Source organism: Nerophis ophidion, linkage group LG11 (genome assembly GCF_033978795.1).
Source record: "Nerophis ophidion isolate RoL-2023_Sa linkage group LG11, RoL_Noph_v1.0, whole genome shotgun sequence".
Taxonomy (NCBI): Eukaryota; Metazoa; Chordata; class Actinopteri; order Syngnathiformes; family Syngnathidae; genus Nerophis; species Nerophis ophidion.
In genome coordinates this window covers 23,080,931-23,103,313 of record NC_084621.1, presented here as the reverse complement: position 1 = coordinate 23,103,313, position 22,383 = coordinate 23,080,931, and the positions used below count along the sequence as shown (strand labels likewise).

At 41.2% G+C, this 22,383-nt stretch overlaps 1 protein-coding gene across 5 annotated transcripts in view; it reads left to right on the top strand.

The window, feature by feature from the left end:
• LOC133561825 (myocyte-specific enhancer factor 2D homolog) overlaps positions 1 to 22,383 on the top strand; it is a 198,885-nt gene that overhangs the window by 68,277 nt on the left and 108,225 nt on the right. Inside the window, exon 1 of one of the 5 annotated variants that reach the window (XM_061915409.1) lies at positions 4,490 to 4,713. The exons of the other annotated variants lie outside the window; for them this stretch is intronic. The gene's annotated coding sequence lies outside the window, so the exon portion shown is untranslated. Of the gene's footprint in view, positions 1 to 4,489; positions 4,714 to 22,383 lie in introns of those variants that run through there. 5 annotated transcript variants of the gene reach the window in all.

The window sequence follows — 22,383 nt, the reverse complement described above, 5'->3', positions numbered from 1 at the left end:
GTGTGTGTGTGTGTGTGTGTGTGTGTGTGTGTGTCTGTGTCTGTGTCCAGCTGTCTATGTGGGATTGTGACTTTCAAAGCGTCAAAAGTGAGGACATTGTGCTACGGAGGGTCAAATGCGACAGAATTAAATGAATAAATAAAACACATCTTTTGAATTACTTTACATTTCATGCATGAATGTGTTATTAAATGTGTCATTGATTAATTTCATGTAAAAGTATGTGTATTTATTTAACTACTTTGTTAATTATTTAAAATGCAAAGTAATTATTTAATAATAAAAAAAGTTTTAAAAAAAAGCACTTTACCTTGGGCAAGCAACCTCAAAGTGCTACAGGGTATTAAAAATAAAGTAAAAAGTAAATAAAAATAAAAACTAGAACAGCCTAATAGCTAGAAATAGTATGGATGTATCTAAAAAATTAAAAAAGCCTTTTTTATTAAAAAAAAAAAAAAGAAAGAAGGGTTTTTAAGCCTTTTTTAAATGTATCCACAGTCTGTGGTGCCCTCAGGTTGTCAGGGAGAGTGTTCCACAGACTGGGAGCGTCATGTTTTAATTATTAGTTTATTTCTTGATTTAACAGTTGCGTGGTTTATTTATTTGTTTACTTCACCAACTTGTGTGTCAGCGCTTCATGTATTAATTCTATCCGTCAGTGGGCGCGGCTAACCGGAACTTAGTCCAATGATTTCGGTGGCTAAGGAGAATAAACTTGTAGTTTTTCAGTTGTTGGTGCAGGTCAAAAGTGAGGAGATTGTGCTACGGAGGGTCAAATGGGACAGAATTAAATGAATGAATAAAACACATCTTTTGAATTACTTTACATTTCATGCATGAATGTGTTATTAAATATGTCATTGATTAACTTCATGTAAAAGTATGTGTATTTATTTAACTACTTTGTTAATTATTTAAAATACTAAGTAATTATTTAATAATAAAAAAAGTTTTAAAAAAAACACTTTACCTTGAGCAAGCAACCTCAAAGTGCTACGGTGTATTAAAAATCAAATAAAAAGTAAATAAAAATAAAAACTACAACAGCCTAATAGCTAGAACTAGTATGGATGTATCTAAAAAAAAAAAAGAAAGAAGGGTTTTTAAGCTTTTTTTAAATGTATCCACAGTCGGTGGTGCCCTCAGGTGGTCAGGGAGAGTGTTCCACAGACTGGGAGTGTCATGTTTTAATTATTTGTTTATTTATTGATTTAACAATTGCGTGGTTTATTTATTTGTTTACTTCACCATCTTGTGTGTCAGCGCTTCATGTATTTATTCTATCCGTCAGTGGGCGCGGCTAACCGGAACTTAGTCCAATGATTTCTTTTGGAGGCCTTTTTAAAAGACGGCGGCTAAGGAGAATAAACTTGTAGTTTTTCAGTTGTTGGTGGAGAATTTTTTGGACCTTGCGGAATATGCTTTGCTTGCCCCAAAGCATGAAGCGGTTTAAGAAAAACAATTTATTCAAGTGTTCGGAGTTGTTTCCGCACTTCCAGACCAACGTAATGAGCGGCACTTCTCCAGTTCTCCGGTCAAAGTTCCGCAAACAAGTGAAAGTGGGAGTCTGTGGTTCCCTCGGGCTTGGGGATCTCATCTTTCGGGCCGAGTGAGGGGTAGACTCTTGCTGTCTTGGGTTCTGGTTGTCTCCTGCTTCACCCTTACCTTGTCCTTGGGATACAGACTGTCGCTGGCCTGCGCAGTGGGCCCGGTTCTGGGGGTCATGTCTGGCCGTTGGTGGCCGGTCGTCCCTTGTTCCCCAGGTCAGGGTTTCTGGGTGGCTAGGGCTGTACTCTGGCTCCTGCACATACTGGGAGACAAATATATTGTACATATAAACATACATATCTTAAATTCCGGACGGAGCGGCTAATTTACGGAGCACTGAGATCCAGTAGAACCAAGATTAATTTTGATTCATTTATGATAACCGCACAAATCACATGCGTTAACATTGACAACCCCAACCTCTGGGCTGATGACTTTAGGTTGTCCTGAAGAATTTGGAGATAATCCTCCTTTTTCATTGTCCCATTTCCCCTCTGTAAAGCACCAGTTGTATTGGCAGCAAAACTGGCCTAGAACATAATACTACCACCACCATGCTTGACGGTAGGATGGTGTTCCTGGTATTAAAGGCCTCACCTTTTCTCCTCCAAACATATTGCTGGGTATTGTGGCCAAACAGCTCAGTTTTTGTTTCAACTGACCACAGAACTTTCCTTTAGAATGTCTTATCTTTGTCCATGTGATGTCAGATGAAACCAAAAATGGAGCTGTTTGACCACAATACCCAGCAATATGTTTGGAGGAGAAAAGGTGAGGTCTTTAATCCTTGGAGTGTTTTAAGTCTCGTCTTAAAACCCACTTTTATTCTTTGGCTTTTAACACTACGTGAGTTGTGTGGTCCTCTGTCCTCTGTTGTCCTCTGTGTTTTTTATACACTTTGATTTCTATTTTACTGTTTTAATTGATTTTACCCTTTAAAATCGTTTTTAATCATTTTTGTTTTTATATTGTTTTCTGTTGGTTTTATATTTATTTATTTTTTGTTTTTATTCAGTCATTGGTGGAGCATAATATATATATTTTTTTATTTATTTAATTTTATTTATTTTTTTTACAATTGTTTTTAACATGGTTGTGCAGCACTTTGGAAGCGTTATTGTTGTTTAAATGTGCTATATAAATAAAGTGGATTGGATTGGATTGATAATCCCAGGAAAACCATGGTGATTTATTGCAATGAAACTTGCCAAGGGACTTGTAAGCACATATTAACATTGCTGTATGTATACTTTTGACCCAGCAGATTTGCTCACATGTTCAGTAGATCCATAATAAATTCATAAAAGAACCAAACTTCATGAATGTTTTTTGTGACCAACAAGTATGTGCTCCAATCACACTATCACAAAAAAATTTGAGTTGAGGAAATGATTGGAAACTCAAGACAGCCATGACATTATGTCTGTCATAACGTGGACTGTGGTGGGGTTTGTTTTCCCGTAATACATAAAAAGGTGACGGGACATGGCGTGAAGATAAATACATGATTTTAATCGTAACTCAAAAGCTACAAGCAAAAAGCACTCACAGTGGAGGCACAAAACTTAAGGCAGGGAACAAAACTAATACTTAAACATAAACTCTAAACATAAAACAAACACCATTTACTGTGACCTGAGCAAGGCAGCATGAACAATGAACATCTATACGAACTATGGCATGAGCAGAGCAAAAACTAGAGTGGTGACACCAGAATGACCAACAGAAAATGACAGGCTTAAATAGTGACATGGTTAACAACAGGTGCATGAGTTCAAAACTAATGAGTTTTCATGGAAACTAAAACAAACCAGGGTGCGCAAAAACAGGAACTAATGGAGTCAAAAACAAACAGAACATAACTAAACAGAACATGATCACTAGACATGAGAATGTCCTTCACAAGTGAATGTAAACGTTTGACATAGGGCTGGGCGATATGGCCTTTTTTTAGTATTCCAATATTTTTAGGGAATATCGCGATACACCATATATATATATCCGTATTTTGCTTTGGCCTTAAATGAACACTTGATGCATATAATCACAGCCGTATGATGATTCTATGTGTCTACATTAAAACATTATTTTCATACTGTATTAATATATGCTACTTTTAAACTTCCATGCAGAGAAGTAAATCACATCTAAGTCAATTCAGCAAAACTGTATTTATTAAACAGTTATTAAGCAGTGGCACAAACATTCATGTCATTTCAAAAACAGAAAGTGCAAGATTGTCAGAGACATTTTAAAACAACACTTTTGTGCATGATGTCACTAAGATGACATAATCAAAATAACACTAAATTAAAGTGCACTTATTGTACAGAACGACACTACAATAGTTAAAAACAAATAAAGGGCACTTTTGTGCATGTCACACAAGATACTCCAATATCACGATATAGTCATTTTCTATATCGCACGGAGACAAATCCGCGATATATTGAGTGTATTGATATATCGCCCAGCCCTAGTTTGACCATGACTGTACATTATGTGTTGCCTTCATTATAAGACTTATATAAGACTTAAAAAAATGTCTGGCTCCTATTTTTGTATTTTTTGTCCAATATGGCTCTTTCAACATTTTTGGTTTGCCGACCCTAGGGCTATGTATACCGTATGAATAAATTGTGATGAACTGCTTCGTAAATGCTATGAAGTATAGCTAAAAAAAAAAACTCAAATCCTAGGAATTAGTACAAATCGCATTGTTTCAAAGAAGAACCAATAAGAGTAGACTGATAAAACGGAATAGACGACTGAAGGAATTGAACAGGTCAGTTGCCGACATGGCCGCTGATAAATTGGTGGCAGTTGCTGAAGGCATGCATTGGGTGACGAGGGGGGTGCTGGCGGCATGTGTGAGGTTTTTAAGTAGTGGGCTGGCTGCAGGGTAGTCCGGGGGCGTCCAGTTTGGGGTGGGGGGGCGTTCCTGCTAACAGTTGTCACTTGGACGCTCGCTGTCAGAGCCACGACTCATGTGCTCCTTCCACTTCGACCTTCTTTCTCTCCGGCACTCTTATCTGCCATCTTTGACCTGGACTACCCAGCTTCTTCTCCCGGCCCTCCAAAGTTCTTTCTCTAATCGCCCAGCCACGACTGGTCAAGACGCTTTTCCTGTGCTCCCTTCAGAAGGCGCCCCGGTTGTTTTACACGGTAAGATTGTTTGATCGTTTTTATTCCGGACAAATCGTCGATTTCATTTCACTACTTTTGTTTTCGCGCTCCTTAATAATCTTAGACTCGCACAAAGCCCTGGAAGTCGTTGCTAGCCAGGACTTTACAAGGTAGATAAGGAGCGGCGGCCATGTCAGCTGCCGGGCAGACTCCATATCTGTCCAGGGAAGAATGACATCGTCGGGCGAGGGGTCTTTGGGGGTGGGGAAGATTTATGGCCCCAAGCTTGCGCTGTGGTGCGGCTCTTAAGTCCGCACCTGTTGGTTTCCTCTCCTGAAAAGAAGACTTGTGAGGCTATTAATGTGTCAAGTGTCGTGGTTCTGGCGCCTCGCCGCCTGTTAAAAACCTTGTCGTTTGCTTCCAAAGTCAATACAACGCTAAAGTATACGTTGTTGTTAACTTACAGGTGGTATCCATCGATTAGTTTCTTTAAATAATGAAGTGATCGGATATAACACTCCCTAGTCTCAATTATTTCGAGAATTTTCGATACTTTTTCTAAATAAAGGGGACCACAAAAATTATTTTACCAGAATAATCTTAGGGTACATTAAACCTATGTTTCTTATTGCAAGTTTGTCCTTAAATAAAATAGTGGACGTACAAGACAACTTGTCTTTTAGTAGTAAGTAAACAAAAAAAGGCTCCTAATTTAGCTGCTGACATATGCAGTAACATATTGTGTCATTTATCCACCTATTATTTGGTCAACATTATTAAGGACAAACAGTTAATATCTGCTTACTTTCTCTTTTAACATGTTCTATCTATACTTCTGTTAAAATGTAATAATCACTTATTCTTCTGTTGTTTGGATGCTTTACATTAGTTTTGGATGATACCACAAATCTGGGTATCAATCTATTACCAAGTAGTTGCATTATCATACATTGGTCATATTCACAGTCCTCATGTGTCCAGGGAAATATTTCCTGACTTTATTAACATAATATAAATGTTAAAAAAACGGAAAAAGATTTTGTGATGCTCAAAAATATCGATGTATTCATAGTAGTGTCAACGAGAGACACTCCTGTACTTGGTATTATTACAGTGGATGTCAGGTGTAGATCCATCAATGGTGTTTGTTTACATTTTGATGCCGGTGAGCTACGGTGTGTAGTGAAGCATGTTTAGCTATTCCTGGTCCTGCAGGGATGATACTTGGAAGAATCATTCATACATCGATCCATTTTTTACTGCTTGTCCCTTTCTATGCTCTATGAAAATATTTGATTTATTAATAGTCCTACTTTGAGGACATTTGATAAACAAGTAGCTACTGTAGTTGTTATTTTCAGCCCTTTTTGTTGTAACTAGAGATGTCCGATAATATCCGACTGCCGATATTATCAGCCGATAAATGCTTTAAAATGTAATATCAGAAGTTATCGGTTTCAAAAAGTAAAATTTTATGACTTTTTAAAACGCCGCTGTACGGACTCCCGAATTTCAGTTCCCCTCCTGGGGCAACTATTCTCCCGAATTTCTCCCGATTTCCACCCAGACGACAATATTGGGGGCGTGCCTTAAAGGCACTCCATTTGCGTGCCGGCCCGATCACATGGTGTCTACAGCTTTTCACACACACACAAGGCATACTTGGTCATACAGGTCAAACTGAGGGTGGCCGTATAAATAACAAGAACGACAAACACATTTCGGGAGAATATCCGCACCATAACGCAACATAAACACAACAGAACAAATACCCAGAACCCCTTTCCAGCTTGCAGTGAACGGAGGTGCCCTGTCTCAACACAGAATTTCAGAAGCTCTGACTAACTGGTTGGCCACTTCAAGCATTCACCACGAGCTTGCAGTACGTTTTTGTTACTCATGCAAAGAGAAGGGCAGATTGAGACCAGTTTATAATTTCCTGTCAGTATACCAGGCAGTCTTGCAATAAAGGAGGACTATGTTATTGTTTACTTTATTACTCCGGTATACTCTGGACTGTGTGCCTTTGTTGTTTTTGTCACCGGTGTTTTGAGGCATATTTAAAAAAAAAAAAAGAAAAAAAATAATGCACTTAGTGAAGGTCAAAATATGGTATTTCCCATAGTTGTATTCAGTATCAGAATTATCTCAGGGAGAGCATGTCCCAAATTCCAAGCAGTTGTTTTGGGGCATGTTAAAAAAAAAAAATGCACTTTGTGACTTCAATAATATGCACTTTGTGACTTCAATAGTACATATGGCAGTGCCACGTTGGCATTTTTTTCCATAAGTTAAGTTGATTTATTTTAGAAAACCTTGTTACATTGTTTAATGCATCCAACATAAACATAACGGAACAAATACCCAGACCCCCTTGCAGCACTAACTCTTCCGGGACGCTACAATATACACCCCCCGTGTTTAATGCATCCAGTGGGGCATCACAACAAAATTAGGCCTAATAATGTGTTAATTAGATGACTGTATTTATCGGTATCTGTTGATATCGGAATCGGTAATTGAAGAGTTGGACAATATCGGAATATCGCCAAAAACAACATTATCGGACAACTCGAGTTATAACCTCTGTCATAACTGTAAACATGGCGCCGTGTGCAAGTATATCATCAGAAAATTTGGTTTCCATTAGCCCTGAGAGTAAATAAATAAAATACAAATCATTGCGAACACCAATAACCCCAACATTGCTCAACTGATCTCAGAAATGGTAAATGGGTTGTACTTGTATAGCGCTTTTCTACCCTTTTAAGGAACTCAAAGCGCTTTGACACTATTTCTACATTCACCCATTCACACACTGATGGCGGCAGCTGCCATGCAAGGCGCCAACCAGGAGCTATCAGGAGCAAGGGTGAAGTGTCTTGCTCAAGGACACAACGGACGTGACTAGGATGGTAGAAGGTTGGGATTGAACTAGTAACCATCAGATTGCTGGCACGGGCCACTCTCCCAACTTTGCCACGCTGTCTACCAATCAATGGCCAATCAGAATCCTTCCTGAACTCAAAGCGCTTTGACACTATTTCGCCATTCACCCATTCACACACTGATGGCGGGATCTGCCATGCAGAGCGCCAACCAGGACCTATCAAGAGCAGGGGTGAAGTTCTTGCTCAAGGACAAAACAGATGTGACTAGGATTGTAGAAGGTGGGGATTGAACTAATAACCCTCAGATTGCTGGCACATCCACTCTCCCAACTGCGCCACGCCGTCCCCCAATCAATGGCCAATCAGAATCCTTCCTGATCTCAAAGCGTTTTGACACTATTTCCACATTCACACACTGATGGCGGGATCTGCCATGCAGGGCGCCAACCAGGACCTATCAGGAGCAAGGGTGAAGTGTCTTGCTCAAGGACACAACGGATGTGACTAGGATGGTAGAAGGTGGGGATTGAACTAGTAACCCTCAGATTGCTGGCACGGCCACTCTCCCAACTGCGCCACGCCGTCCCCCAATCAATGGTCAATCAGAATCCTTTCTGCTGAAACGTGGCATACTACCAGCCAAGTTTGCACGGTCAACAACCAATGCACGTTTTTAGGATTGGCACCACGTCGTTCAGTTAAACTCTTAACATAGACATGTTGACGTTGTCTTTGCGCCGCAAGGAACAAGGAAGAGTTAACTTGGTTTTAGGGTCCAAGGTAACCGGACATGGTCTTGCTGTGTGACGCCGTTGATCCGAAAGGCTTCCCCAGTTCAGCAGTTGTTGCCCACCCTCTGAGGAACCGGCATTGCGCCGTTGAGACGCGAGCTTGTTTACGAGATTACATTTCAGAGTCTCTGGCGAGGCGGGCGGTCGGTCGGACTGGCCGGTCTCCAAAGCAGCTGCCGGACGCTTGTTTTGAAGGGCATCTCGACAACAAACGTATCCGTGATGGGTGGCGGGACCTCGTGCTTCCTAATGACCGCCTGTACCAGCAGCAGTCAGGAGTGTTTACTCAGTATCCGCACAAAAGGGATGGAGGGTTAATGCGTTGAAAGATTTGCAGTTGTCAGAGCGTCTGCCGGGTGTTTGTTATGACTCAAATGCCTTTAGCATACTTGTGGCTCCCGCAGTTTGCCATGAATGACGGATTGAATTTACCTTCCAGTGTGTGGTGAAGGCTATAAATACGCAGGTGTTTTCTGTACCACCTCCCGCTCATTCACTATTTCCTTTGTTGGGTCCCTGGGGGATGGTGGCAAACTCATGTGCACGCAGACTGTGGTTGAGCACACCCTTAGTCCTCAGATGTCAGGATGATGTCGTCAGTGTTTAGTCCGAAGGCCATTTTTCCCCGACCGCAAGTCATTCCCTGCTGGTCTAACATAAATCCTGATCATAAATTAATAAAAGTTTACTTTATTTTGTATTTACTTTTCCTAAATACAGTCATGTTTAAAAGTTTCTTGTACACTTGTAAAGAACATAATGTCAATGTGACAGACTTCTCAAGCCGTCGTGCGGGTTCCAAGGACCGTCAAGGAAGGACATAGCTGTGGCACCTTTTCAGCTGCTCCGTCTGCCGCTCGCTCTTCCGCTTAGGGCGTCGTCGCCTCTCTTGTGCTCTCAGTCTCTCTCTCTCAGGGTCAGCTTCCCTCTAGCTCCTTTTAGTCTCTCCGCCTCTCTCCCCGACGTTCACGGATATCGCCCTTTTATACAGTGTGAGAGGATTACTAAATTTCCCCAGGTGCGTGATCCACGCACCTGATCTTGATTGCGGCGTCGCTCCCGGTGCGCCCCGCCTCGCCGCTCGCACGCCTTCCACGCCTCCTCGCCGCCATTTTGGGCCAGGCATCGCTGTGCCCTGCCTGGTTGTCGGACTGCCGGCCACGCCTCCTCGCCGCCATCTTGGGCAGGGCTACGGTGTGCCCTGCCTCGCTGTCGGACTGCCGGCTCCGCCTCTCCACAGTCAACAACTCACTTTTTTGTTTGATCTGATATCACATAGACAAAGATAAGACCTTCTGGAGGAAAGTTCTGAGGTCAGATGAAGCAAAAATAAAAACAATTTGAGATAACTCCTTTGAATGGCCAAAGGTATAGATATTTGTGTTTAAGTTAAATAAAAAACGGCTTCTTCGAATGGATTTATTACAATCTTTGCAAGCTGGGTAACGTTTGCTGTGGTCTGGAACAATACGGCACCCAAACAACTATCTGGAAGGCAGCCAATATTAAAGGAAATTAAATGAGCTCAAATATACCTACATACGAGGCATACAGATGCAATGTGTACATACAACTAGCCCAAATAGCACGTTAGCATCGATTAGCTTACTTACAAGTCAATAACTTTGTGCCTTCATGCACAGCATAAAAAGTTTGGTGGACAAAATGAAACAAAGCAGAAGTGACGTTAAAAACACGTTTTTCTGTGGCAGCGTCAGAGAAAGTCTCAAATAAGATTCATATTTGATTATTTTCTGTCTAAAAAGATAATTCTTCTCACTAAGCAGATTTGTATGTTAGTGTTTTACTTGTTTTAAGTGTTTTGTCTGAAATGATTTCAGTAAGATATTACAGCTTGTAGCTGATTTTTTTATGACCTATATTGAGTAAAACATGCTTGAAACTGGAATATCAACTGATGCAAAACTGTGTCATTAACACTCACAAGCATAAAACTACTTTTTTAATGTAATTTCTTACTTCAAGCTTGAAGAAAAAATCATGATGCTGAGCGCATATCATTATGTCAAGATAATGGCACTAGCATTTACTTATTTTAAAAATATTTTTCAACATATTGAGCAAAATGGTCTCTTTTTTTCCTACCAGAAAAGTGCACTTGTTATTAGTGAGAATTTACTTATTTGAAGGTGTTTTTTGGTTCTTTGAGGTTAGCTAAATTTACTTGTTTTGGAAAGTCTTGACAAGCCACATTTTATTCTATTGGCAGATCATTTTGCTTAGTTCAAATAAAAAAGCCCTAATTTAAAAATAAAATAACCCACATTTTTGTATTTTTTTTCTTGTTTTTGAACACCGACTTTTTACAGTGTGCAACTTACAACTCGTGATTGCACTGCAAAAAGTCAGCGTTAAAAAACAAACAAAACACATAATACAAAAATATGGGTTATTTTATTTTTAAATGATAGTCAGATCCATTCTGAAGATGCGTAAGTGTTTTTTAACCTTGATCATGTCATATTTAATTTGAACTTTTTTTTTTTTTAAGTGGTCCTCAGTGGTCACGTACAAATGTGGGTGAATTATGCAAAATGATTTAAATTTGGTCCCCATGAACCATATTAACTATTTTTCCCCAGGGTCGCCAGTAAGTATGATCAGCACATTACTTCATCAATCCAGAGATTTAAAGACGTGTATGAGCTAACTGGGCAAGGGACATTTTACCTCATTTTTTTATGCCTCCACAACCTGTAGAAAGGGTGGTCCCCACAAGTCATGAACAACAACTTGGTCCCCATTCCAAATGATAACCAGTGTGTGTGTGTGTGTGTGTGTGTGTGTGTGTGTGTGTGTGTGTGTGTGTGTGTGTGTGTGTGTGTGTGTGTGTGTGTGTGTGTGTGTGCGTGTGCGTGTGCGTGCGCGTGCGCGTGCGCGTGCGCGTGCGTGCGTGCGTGCGTGCGTGTGTGTGTGTGTGTGTGTGTGTGTGTTCTGGCAATGCTTACTTAATGGGGACATGGCTCTGTTTACACAGTCACCTGTAGGAGACCTCTGACGGTATGGGGACAAAAACCAGGTGCCCTAAAGGGAAACCTTTTTAAAAATGATAGTCAGATCCATTCTGAAGATGCCTAAGTGTTTTTTAAGCTTGATCACGTCATATTTAATTGGAACTTTTTTTTTTTTTTTTTTTTTTTTATGACCCTCAGTAGTCACGTACAAATGTGTGTGAATTATGCAAAATTATTGAAATTTGGTCCCCATGAACCATATTAACTATTTTACCCCAGGGTCGCCAGTAAGTATGATCAGCACAATACTTCATCAATCCAGAGATTTAAAGACGTATATGATCTAACTGGGCAAGGGATATTTTACCTCATTTTTTTATGCCTCCACAATCCGTAGAAAGGGTGGTCCCCATTCCAAATAATAACCAGTGTGTGTGTGTGTGTGTGTGTGTGTGTGTGTGTGTGTGTGTGTGTGTGTGTGTGTGTGTGTGTGTGTGTGTGTGTGTGTAACATATGTAAACATTTATTTCCACACTTCTATTAGCCCCTGGTCCAGTGGACCCAGACATCTTATATGTAATAGAAATGCGTTGGGGGGTTGTACGGTGTGTGGTCATTAAATATGTATTCTGATATATGTTCTTCACAGAAAATTAGCCAAAGTCAGTGAGTCTCAGTTTTAAAAAATTGTTTGTATCATTTTTCTTTTAATAAAAAATGAAAACAGGTCGCACAGACCCTAACACCACACACAAGGGTGTTTTATTTCCTGGAGCACGGAGCCGATCTTACGTGGCACGGTTGTAGACTTCGAACAGCCGCTCGTCTTGTTTGTGTTTACGAGTGCCAGGACAAACTAGAATATGTAACAAACCCGGTCCAACCATGAGAATTCTCAGTCATTGTTCAGCAGCTTTCACAATGGCCTCGCAGGACCCGGGCGACGGGTGTGCCCCGGGGGGGCCGGACTTCCCTCTGCCGCTGATGTGACCTGACAGGTTCGGCCGCATAGCGCTGCATGCTTAGACCACGCCCACGCCATGGCTGTAAACGGGGGGCGCTTGAGTGTTTCTGCCAGGCGAGGGCGATCCTGTGTGGAGTGTGCAACACGGCTCACCCCAATCCCTAATATCACCTTTCTTTGCATCTCATCCACTAATCCACGATTGGTTAAGTGGACTGGGTGGGGGTATCGTACTCCTCTGCCAGGGTTGGCGGCGTCGAGGCATAAACCTGGCTTCTGTCCACAGCCTGCCCCCGCCTTGCAGATCGCTCCTCGCACTAAATCCGCTCGGGCCTTTTGTTGACGCAGCAAGGATGGCGTCGGCGTGTTGCTTCGCCGCGTCTCCTGGTTGCCGGGGGTCGTGCGGCAACAGGCCGTAAATACCCTTGCAGCTGGTGCTGGCAGAACACCCTCAAGGTCGCAAACCGAGCCCCGCCAGGTCAAAGGAGGCCAGTCGGTTCCAGTATCCCATCCGCAATCTGCTGACGTGACGCTTTGCTTTGAAGACTCTGGTGAGGAAAGCGGCTCACCGTTTTTATGCTCATCAAAGTTATTGGCATCAAAATAACTCAACTTGTAAATATTTTTCAATACTTTCACTGCAAAAACTGAAATCTAAGTAAGATTAATTATCTCAAATAAGGGTGATATTTGCTTATTTTCTGTCTGATAAGATAATTCTTCTCATTAAGCAGATTTTATCTTGGAGTGTTTTGCTTGTGTTAAGGGTTTAGGTTCTAAATGATCTGAGTAAGATATTACAGCTTGTTGCTGAGATTTTATGACCTATATTGAGTAAAACATGCTTGAAACTAGAATGTCAACTCTTTATCGGCCGATGTATGCTTTAAAATGTGATATCGGAAATTATCGGTATCGGTTTAAAAAAGTAAAATCTATGACTTTTTAAAACGCCGCTGTACGGAGTGATACACGAACGTAGGGAGAAGTACGGAGCGCCAATAAACCTTAAATGCACTGCCATTGTGTGCCGGCGGAATCACTTAATATCCACGGCATTTCACACACATACTTGCTCAACAGCTATACATGTCACACTGAGGGTGGCCGCATAAACAACTTTAACACTGCTACAAATATGCGCCACACTGTGAACCCACACCAAACAAGAATCCATCCATTCATCCATTTTCTACCGCTTATTCCCTTTGGGGTGGCGGGGGGTGCTGGTGCCTATCTCAGCTACAATCGGGCGGAAGGCGGCGTATACCCTGGACAAGTCGCAGACAAAATCAAGAACGACAAACACATTTCGGGAGAACATCCGCACCGTAACACAACATAAACACAACAGAACAAATACCAGAATCCCTTGCAGCACTAACTCCTCCAGGACGCTGCAATGTACACCCCCCCCCCCCCCCCCCCGCTACTTTTTTTCTACCAAGAAAAGTGCACCTGTTATTAGTAAGAATATACTTATTCTAAGGTAATTTTGGGCTCATTGAGGTTAGCTAATTTTAACTTGTTTTTGGAAAGTCTTGACGAGCCAGATTTTCTTGTTCTATTGGCAGATAATTTTGCTTAGTTCAAGTAAAATACCCCTCATTTTTGTATTTTTTTTTTTCTTGTTTTTGAACAATGACTTTTTGTAGTGTTGTGGCAGGGGTGTCAAACTCGAATACAGAGTGGGCCAAAATTTTAAACTTCGTAGGCTTCGTCGCATGAAAAAACCTACAATTTTTGGTTGTGTTTTCCTCTCCGTATGCTGAATAGCAATATACGAAATTGTTTTCACGATTTCTGCTGGTGGTGTGCCTCCGCATTTTTTCAATGACAAAAATGTGCCTTGGCTTAAAAAATGTTGGAAAAACCCTGATCTAATAACATGAAATAAAGACATCCGAAAATAGAAAAATGCCCCGTAGTGTGCTGTAAGAGGGTTAGGGTGAGCAAATCAAGCGCTCCTTCCTGCATGTAAACAAACGTGGCGGGGATGGCGTGGGCCCGCGTCACTGTTTCGGAGGAAGACAATGTGTGTGCTATTTGCAGCAAAATGTTCCGGCAACACTCCGCCAGGAAAGGAAAGGAAACACACATCAAACCTTATCAGCTGGCTTGAAACGCCAGCGTCACCACAAGGTCGCTAAAAGCTGACCCAAAGCCAGGTGTGCAGGAATGACAGTTAAATTTGAATTAAAAAGATAAATAAGTTTGACTTGGGAAAAAAAATACATGCATTTTTAAAGCATTTATATTTATACATAGTTTAATTTGTTTAAAAAATGTGCAGAGTTTCAGGAGATCAGATGCAAGTCGCGCGTTGACATGTTTTTATTTTCTCGCGGCGAGCTCAAATCAGATAGGAACCGACTAAATCATCGTTGTTCATCAAAGTTGCGTGGGAGGAAGTTGTCTATATTTAGCGCCGCAACGTCTTTGTTTTCGTAATCTTACCTGACCTACTTTCATAACAGAGGTCATTTGCTCGGAAGTCATGACGTCTGAGGTTGGCGTGACGGTGCCAGGCAGGCAATGAGGGCACACGCTGTTGCGCGTGATTTACTAAGACTGCATGTGCAATTAAAAAAGTGGCACAGACCTCCTTGTTTAAGTCAAGATTTTGCGTCTGGTCATCATCATTATCATCATCATCGACGGTCACTCGAAGGTGTATGACGATCATATTTGCCAACCTTGAGACCTCCGAATTCCAGAGATGTGGGGCGGGGGGTTTGGTGGTAGCGCGGGCTTGTATATTGTAGTGTTCTAGAAGAGTTAGCGCTGCAAGGGTTCTGGGTATTTGTTCTTTTGTGTTTATGTTGTGTTACGGTGCGAATTGTGTTTGTCATTCTTGCTTGGTGTGGGTTCACAGTGTGGCGCATATTTGTAACAGTGTTAAAGTTTTTTATACGGCCACCCTCAGTGTGACCTGTATGGCTGTTGACCAAGTATGCTTTGCATTCACTTGTGTGTGTATTAAAGCCGCATATATTAACACTGTTAGTATGGTGGAAAAGTGGACGGGACGACAGGGTGTAGAGGACGCTAGAGGCAGTTCAAAAACAAGAAAAAAAAATACAAACATTAGGGGTATCATGGGGTTCTGGGTATTTCTTCTGTTGTGTTTATGTTGTGTTACAGTGCGAAATGTGTTTGTCATTCTTGCTTGGTGTGGGTTCACAGTGTGGCGCATATTTGTAACAGTGTTAAAGTTGTTTATACGGCCACCCTCAGTGTGACCTGTATGGCTGTTGACCAAGTATGCTTTGCATTCACTTGTGTGTGTATTAAAGCCGCATATATTAACACTGTTAGTATGGAGGAAAAGTGGACGGGACGACAGGGTGTAGAGGACGCTAGAGGCAGTTCAAAAACAAGAAAAAAAAATACAAACATTAGGCGTATCATGGGGTTCTGGGTATTTCTTCTGTTGTGTTTATGTTGTGTTACAGTGCGAAATGTGTTTGTCATTCTTGCTTGGTGTGGGTTCACAGTGTGGCGCATATTTGTAACAGTGTTAAAGTTGTTTATACAGCCACCCTCAGTGTGACCTGTATGGCTGTTGACCAAGTATGCATTGCATTCACTTGTGTGTGTATTAAAGCCACATATATTAACACTGTTAGTATGGAGGAAAAGTAGACAGGACGACAGGGTGTAGAGGACGCTAGAGGCAGTTCAAAAACAATTAAAAAAAATACAAACATTAGGGGTATCATGGGGTTCTGGGTATTTCTTCTGTTGTGTTTATGTTGTGTTACGGTGCGAAATGTGTTTGTCATTCTTGTTTGTTGTGGGTTCACAGTGTGGCGCATATTTGTAACAGTGTTAAATTTGTTTATACGGCCACCCTCAGTGTGACCTGTGTGGCTGTTGACCAAGTATGCCTTGCATTCACTTGTGTGTGTATTAAAGTGTAGTATGGAGGAAAAGTGGACGGGACGACAGGGTGTAAAGGACGCTAGAAGCAGTTCAAAAACAAGAAAAAAACAAACAAACGTTTGGGGTATTTTATTTGAACTACGCAAAATTATCTGCCAATAGAACAAGAAAATTTGGCTTGTCAAGACTTTCCAAAAGAAGTAAAATTAGCTAACTTCAATGAACCCAAAAATACCTTAAAATAAGTATATTCTTACTAATAACAACTGCACTTTTCTTGGTAGAAAAAAAATGCCCTTTTTGCTCAATATGTTGAAAAATATTCTTAAATTGAATAAATGCTAGTGCCATTATCTTGAAATAATGATAAGCGCTCAGCATAATTTTTTTTTTCATGCTTGAAGTAAGAAATGATTACTTTAAAAAAGTTGTTTTATATCTGTGAGTGTTAATGACAGCTTTGCATCAGTTGATATTCTAGTTCCAAGCATGTTTTACTCAATATTGGTCATCAAATATCAGTTACAAGTTGTAATATCTTACTGAGAAAAGTGAAGTGAAGTATGTTTATATAGCGCTTTTCTCTCGAAGCACTTAATAGGAAACTCTGAGGCGTATACAAGCAAAACGAGTTTAAATGTGTTAGCCAGCATGCTAACGTCAGCATTAACCTCGAAAGGCTTAGTGGCCTTTTGTACACTACTGAATTGGTGTCTCATGGCCACTTATGTGGACACTTATACTGCCATCTGGTGGTGGCAGAAGACTATAACATACAATGGAATTTGGAAAAAAAAGTGTAAAATAAGAATTTGCATGTCACTAAACATGAAGTACACATTTGTGTACTTATGGACTAAGTACATCATATAAAAAGATGAGTCTTAGTTTTTATTCTAATTAGGGTCCAATAAGCCCAAATAGCAAAGAGACATAAATAAAAGCATGTAAACAAACAGCTTGGGCCTTAAGAGGAACACGAAATGCAGAGTGAAAACACTCTTTTAGTTGCGCTTCAAGGGGAACTTTTCGGAATGTTGTTCATCATTTAAAGTTAAAGTTAAAAGTTAAAGTACCAATGATTGTCACACACACTAGGTGTGGCGAAATTTGTCCTCTGCATTTGCCCATCCCCTTGCTCATCTTCTGGGAGGTGAGGGAAACTCCTTACATAAGACATAAATTTTCTTATTTCATGCATTCTAACTCGTAAATAAACTTTAGTAAAAGTCGACTAACAAAGGAGACACCAAAAGTGGCTCAATTCCGCCTATAAAGCGCTCTAAAAACATTGAAAAACCCCCATCAATATTTTATTGTAAGTATACATGTAATGTTGGAACATTCATAATATTTACACATTTTGATCATTTTAAGCATATTAATTTCACAGACGCATCACAACTTTTCCCTTCAACAACAACAACAACAACAATCATGGCAGACTTCATGAGAGACACTAAAGACTACTTTTGGAAAAATTATGATCCAGAAACATATATTTTTGAGGCTGAATATAAGGAGGATGATTTACAAGTTTTAGAAGCTTTGTGTTGGAAAGATGCGGCTTTAGTGAAACACAAAGCATCAAGTGGCAGTATTGCTAAGTGCTAAACACGATATACCAACATAATATGATAATCACTTACTGTACAAGGTCTGATCTCACTGGGATAAAGACTGATTGGAATGTTTATATCTTCCCCTTTAAATGAAACATTGATTATAATCGTCATGAATAGTAAAAAAACAGGTACGGAATTAAGTTGGATGCCAAATTTGACCAACTTCTCGGTTTATGTCCACAACCTTCCACTATCCAGGTGCGAGGCATGATTTATCATCTACAATTAACTTTCACCAACTTGGAGGCGATCTAGCAGATCCCCGGCTCAATATGTTAGATAGATAGATAGATAGATAGATAGATAGATAGATAGATAGATAGTACTTTATTTATTCCGTCAGGAGAGTTCCTTTAGGAAAATTACAATTTTCAGCACAATCCCATTCAAGATCAGACAAACATTACAGGGAGACAGAACAGGATCGCTGACGGGTCTGCCGGCTTCCAGCGCCCCTTACAAAAAAGATGACATACAGGTAAACAAGGGGGGGGGAGAAAAAATAGAAGATTAAAATAAAATTTTAAAACCGGTCTTAGCCTAGGCCCTGGAGTGGGGGTGCAGACTGAGGCCAAGGGAAAAAACCCCCAAAAAAACAACAACTACATCCAGCGGCTACATCCAGCGGCCTGTGAAGCAGGGGAGTCTAGTAGCAGCGGGGGCCGTCTACGGAGCAGACGCCAGCGGTGTGATCGGAAACGCGGATGCCGAGCGGGGCTAAAAACAAAGCAGAAGGCTAATCCCCACAGAACACCACTTTCCTCCATCCCGAAGACGGATTTAGATGGAAAATGCGAGACTACTGGCCTGGGTAAGGAGTCAGTTAAATTAGAACAAGTTTTTTCTGCTTTGAGTGTTTCAGAGTTGCACATGTGTGTTACTGAGGTGGCTAACTATGATGCGTGCAGTTTATCAAAGCAACAAACAAACAATCGGAAAATCCCCGTTACTGAGGTGGCTAACTATGATGCGTGCAGTTTATCAAAGCAACAATCAAACAATCGGAAAATTCCTGTCGTATCAATTCCTAGATATGGTCGTAACTATACTAAATGCACTGGGCATAATAAACACAACATTATTGATATTGTTACTACGGATAATTTGATCAAAAACTCCCTAAAACAGCCCACTACCTATAATATAGGTTTTTTAGACATAAGATCATTGTCTCCTAAAACGTTGTTAGTTAATGATATTATCAGAGACAACAATCTTAACGTCATCGGTCTCAGCGAAACCTGGCTTAAACCAAACGACTTTTTTGCGCTAAATGAGGCATGTCCTCCTAACTTTACACATGCGCATATTGCCCGTCCGCCCAAAAGGGGTGGGGGGGTCGCACTAATATACAACGAAAACTTTAACCTTAGTCCTAACATAAATAATAAATATAAATCGTTTGAGGTGCTTACTATGAGGTCTGTCACACCGCTGCCTCTACACCTGGCTGTTATCTACCGCCCCCCAGGGCCCTATTCGGACTTTATTAATGAATTCTCAGAGTTCGTTGCTGATCTAGTGACACACGCCGATAATATAATCATAATGGGGGACTTTAATATCCATATGAATACCCCATCGGACCCACCGTGCGTAGCGCTCCAGACTGTAATTGATAGCTGTGGTCTCACACAAATAATAAATGAACCCACGCATCGCAACGGTAATACGATAGACCTAGTGCTTGTCAGGGGCATCACCGTTTCCAAAGTTACGATACTCCCGTATACTAAAGTATTGTCCGATCATTACCTTATAAAATTCGAGGTTCAGACGCATGTTCGTCAAACTAATAATAATAATAACTGCTATAGCAGCCGCAACATTAATACAGCCACAACGACAACTCTTGCTGACCTACTGCCCTCGGTAATGGCACCATTCCCAAAGTATGTGGGCTCTATTGATAACCTCACTAACAACTTTAACGACGCCCTGCGCGAAACCATTGATAACATAGCACCGCTAAAGTTAAAAAAGGCTCCAAAAAAGCGCACCCCGTGGTTTACAGAAGAAACTACAGCTCAGAAATTATTATGTAGAAAGCTGGAACGCAAATGGCGCACGACTAAACTTGAGGTGCACCATCAAGCATGGAGTGATGGTTTAATAACTTATAAACGCATGCTTACCTTAGCTAAAGCTAAATATTACTCAAATCTCATCCACCGTAATAAAAACGATCCTAAATTTTTGTTTAGTACGGTAGCATCGCTAACCCAACAAGGGACTCCTTCCAGTAGCTCAACCCACTCAGCTGATGACTTTATGCAATTCTTTAGTAAGAAAATTGAAGTCATTAGAAAGGAGATTAAAGACAATGCGTCCGAGCTGCAACGGGGTTCTATTAACACTGACACGATTGTATATACGGCGGATACTGCCCTCCAAAATAGTTTCTCTCGTTTTGAGGAAATAACATTAGAGGAATTGTTACAACGTGTAAATGGAATAAAACAGACAACATGTTTACTTGACCCTCTTCCTGGGAAACTGATCAAGGAGCTCTTTGTATTATTAGGTCCATCAGTGCTAAATATTATAAACTTATCACTCTCCTCGGGCACTGTTCCCCTAGCATTCAAAAAAGCAGTTATTCATCCTCTTCTTAAAAGACCTAACCTCGATCCTGACCTCATGGTAAATTACCGACCGGTGTCTCACCTTCCCTTTATTTCAAAAATCCTTGAAAAAATTGTTGCGGAGCAGTTAAATGAACACTTAGCGTCCAACAATCTATGTGAAACCTTTCAATCCGGTTTCAGGGCAAATCACTCCACGGAGACAGCCCTCGCAAAAATGACTAATGATCTATTGCTAACGATGGATTCTGATGCGTCATCTATGTTGCTGCTCCTCGATCTTAGCGCTGCTTTCGATACCGTCGATCATAATATTTTATTAGAACGTATCAAAACACGAATTGGTATGTCAGACTTAGCCCTGTCTTGGTTTAACTCTTATCTTACTGATAGGATGCAGTGTGTCTCCCATAACAATGTGACCTCGGACTACGTTAAGGTAACGTGTGGAGTTCCCCAGGGTTCGGTCCTTGGCCCTGCACTCTTCAGCATCTACATGCTGCCGCTAGGTGACATCATACGCAAATACGGTATTAGCTTTCACTGTTATGCTGATGACACCCAACTCTACATGCCCCTAAAGCTGACCAACACGCCGGATTGTAGTCAGCTGGAGGCGTGTCTTAATGAAATTAAACAATGGATGTCCGCTAACTTTTTGCAACTCAACGCCAAAAAAACGGAAATGCTGATTATCGGTCCTGCTAGACACCGAACTCTATTTAATAATACAACTCTAACATTTGACAACCAAACAATTAAACAAGGCGACACGGTAAAGAATCTGGGTATTATCTTCGACCCAACTCTCTCCTTTGAGGCACACATTAAAAGTGTTACTAAAACAGCCTTCTTTCATCTCCGTAATATCGCTAAAATTCGCTCCATTCTGTCCACTAAAGACGCTGAGATCATTATCCATGCGTTTGTTACGTCTCGCCTCGACTACTGTAACGTATTATTTTCGGGTCTCCCCATGTCTAGCATTAAAAGATTACAGTTGGTACAAAATGCGGCTGCTAGACTTTTGACAAGAACAAGAAAGTTTGATCACATTACGCCTGTACTGGCTCACCTGCACTGGCTTCCTGTGCACTTAAGATGTGACTTTAAGGTTTTACTACTTACGTATAAAATACTACACGGTCTAGCTCCATCTTATCTTGCCGATTGTATTGTACCATATGTCCCGGCAAGAAATCTGCGTTCAAAGGACTCCGGCTTATTAGTGATTCCCAAAGCCCCAAAAAAGTCTGCGGGCTATAGAGCATTTTCCGTTCGGGCTCCAGTACTCTGGAATACCCTCCCGGTAACAGTTCGCGATGCCACCTCAGTAGAAGCATTTAAGTCTCACCTTAAAACTCATTTGTATACTCTAGCCTTTAAATAGACTCCCTTTTTAGACCAGTTGATCTGCCGTTTCTTTTCTTTTTCTCCTATGTCCCACTCTCCTTTGTGGAGGGGGTCCGGTCCGATCCGGTGGCCATGTACTGCTCGCCTGTGTATCGGCTGGGGACATCTCTGCGCTGCTGGTCCGCCTACGCTTGGGATGGTTTCCTGCTGGCTCCGCTGTGAACGGGACTCTCGCTGCTGTGTCTTGGATCCTCTTTGGACTGGACTCTCGCGACTGTGTTGTATCCATTGTGGATTGATCTTTCACAGTATCATGTTAGATCCGCTCGACATCCATTGCTTTCCTCCTCTCTAAGGTTCTCATAGTCATCATTGTCACCGACGTCCCACTGGGTCATTATTGTCACCAATGTCCCACTGAGTGTGAGTTTTCCTTGCCCTTATGTGGGCCTACCGAGGATGTCGTGGTGGTTTGTGCAGCCCTTTGAGACACTAGTGATTTAGGGCTATATAAGTAAACATTGATTGATTGATTGATTGAACTCATAGCCATAGTACACATCCCTCTTCCATGTGTGTAAGAGGGAAACATCAAAGGAAACATCAAAGAACACAGAGGACATTAAAGACATTAAAGCAG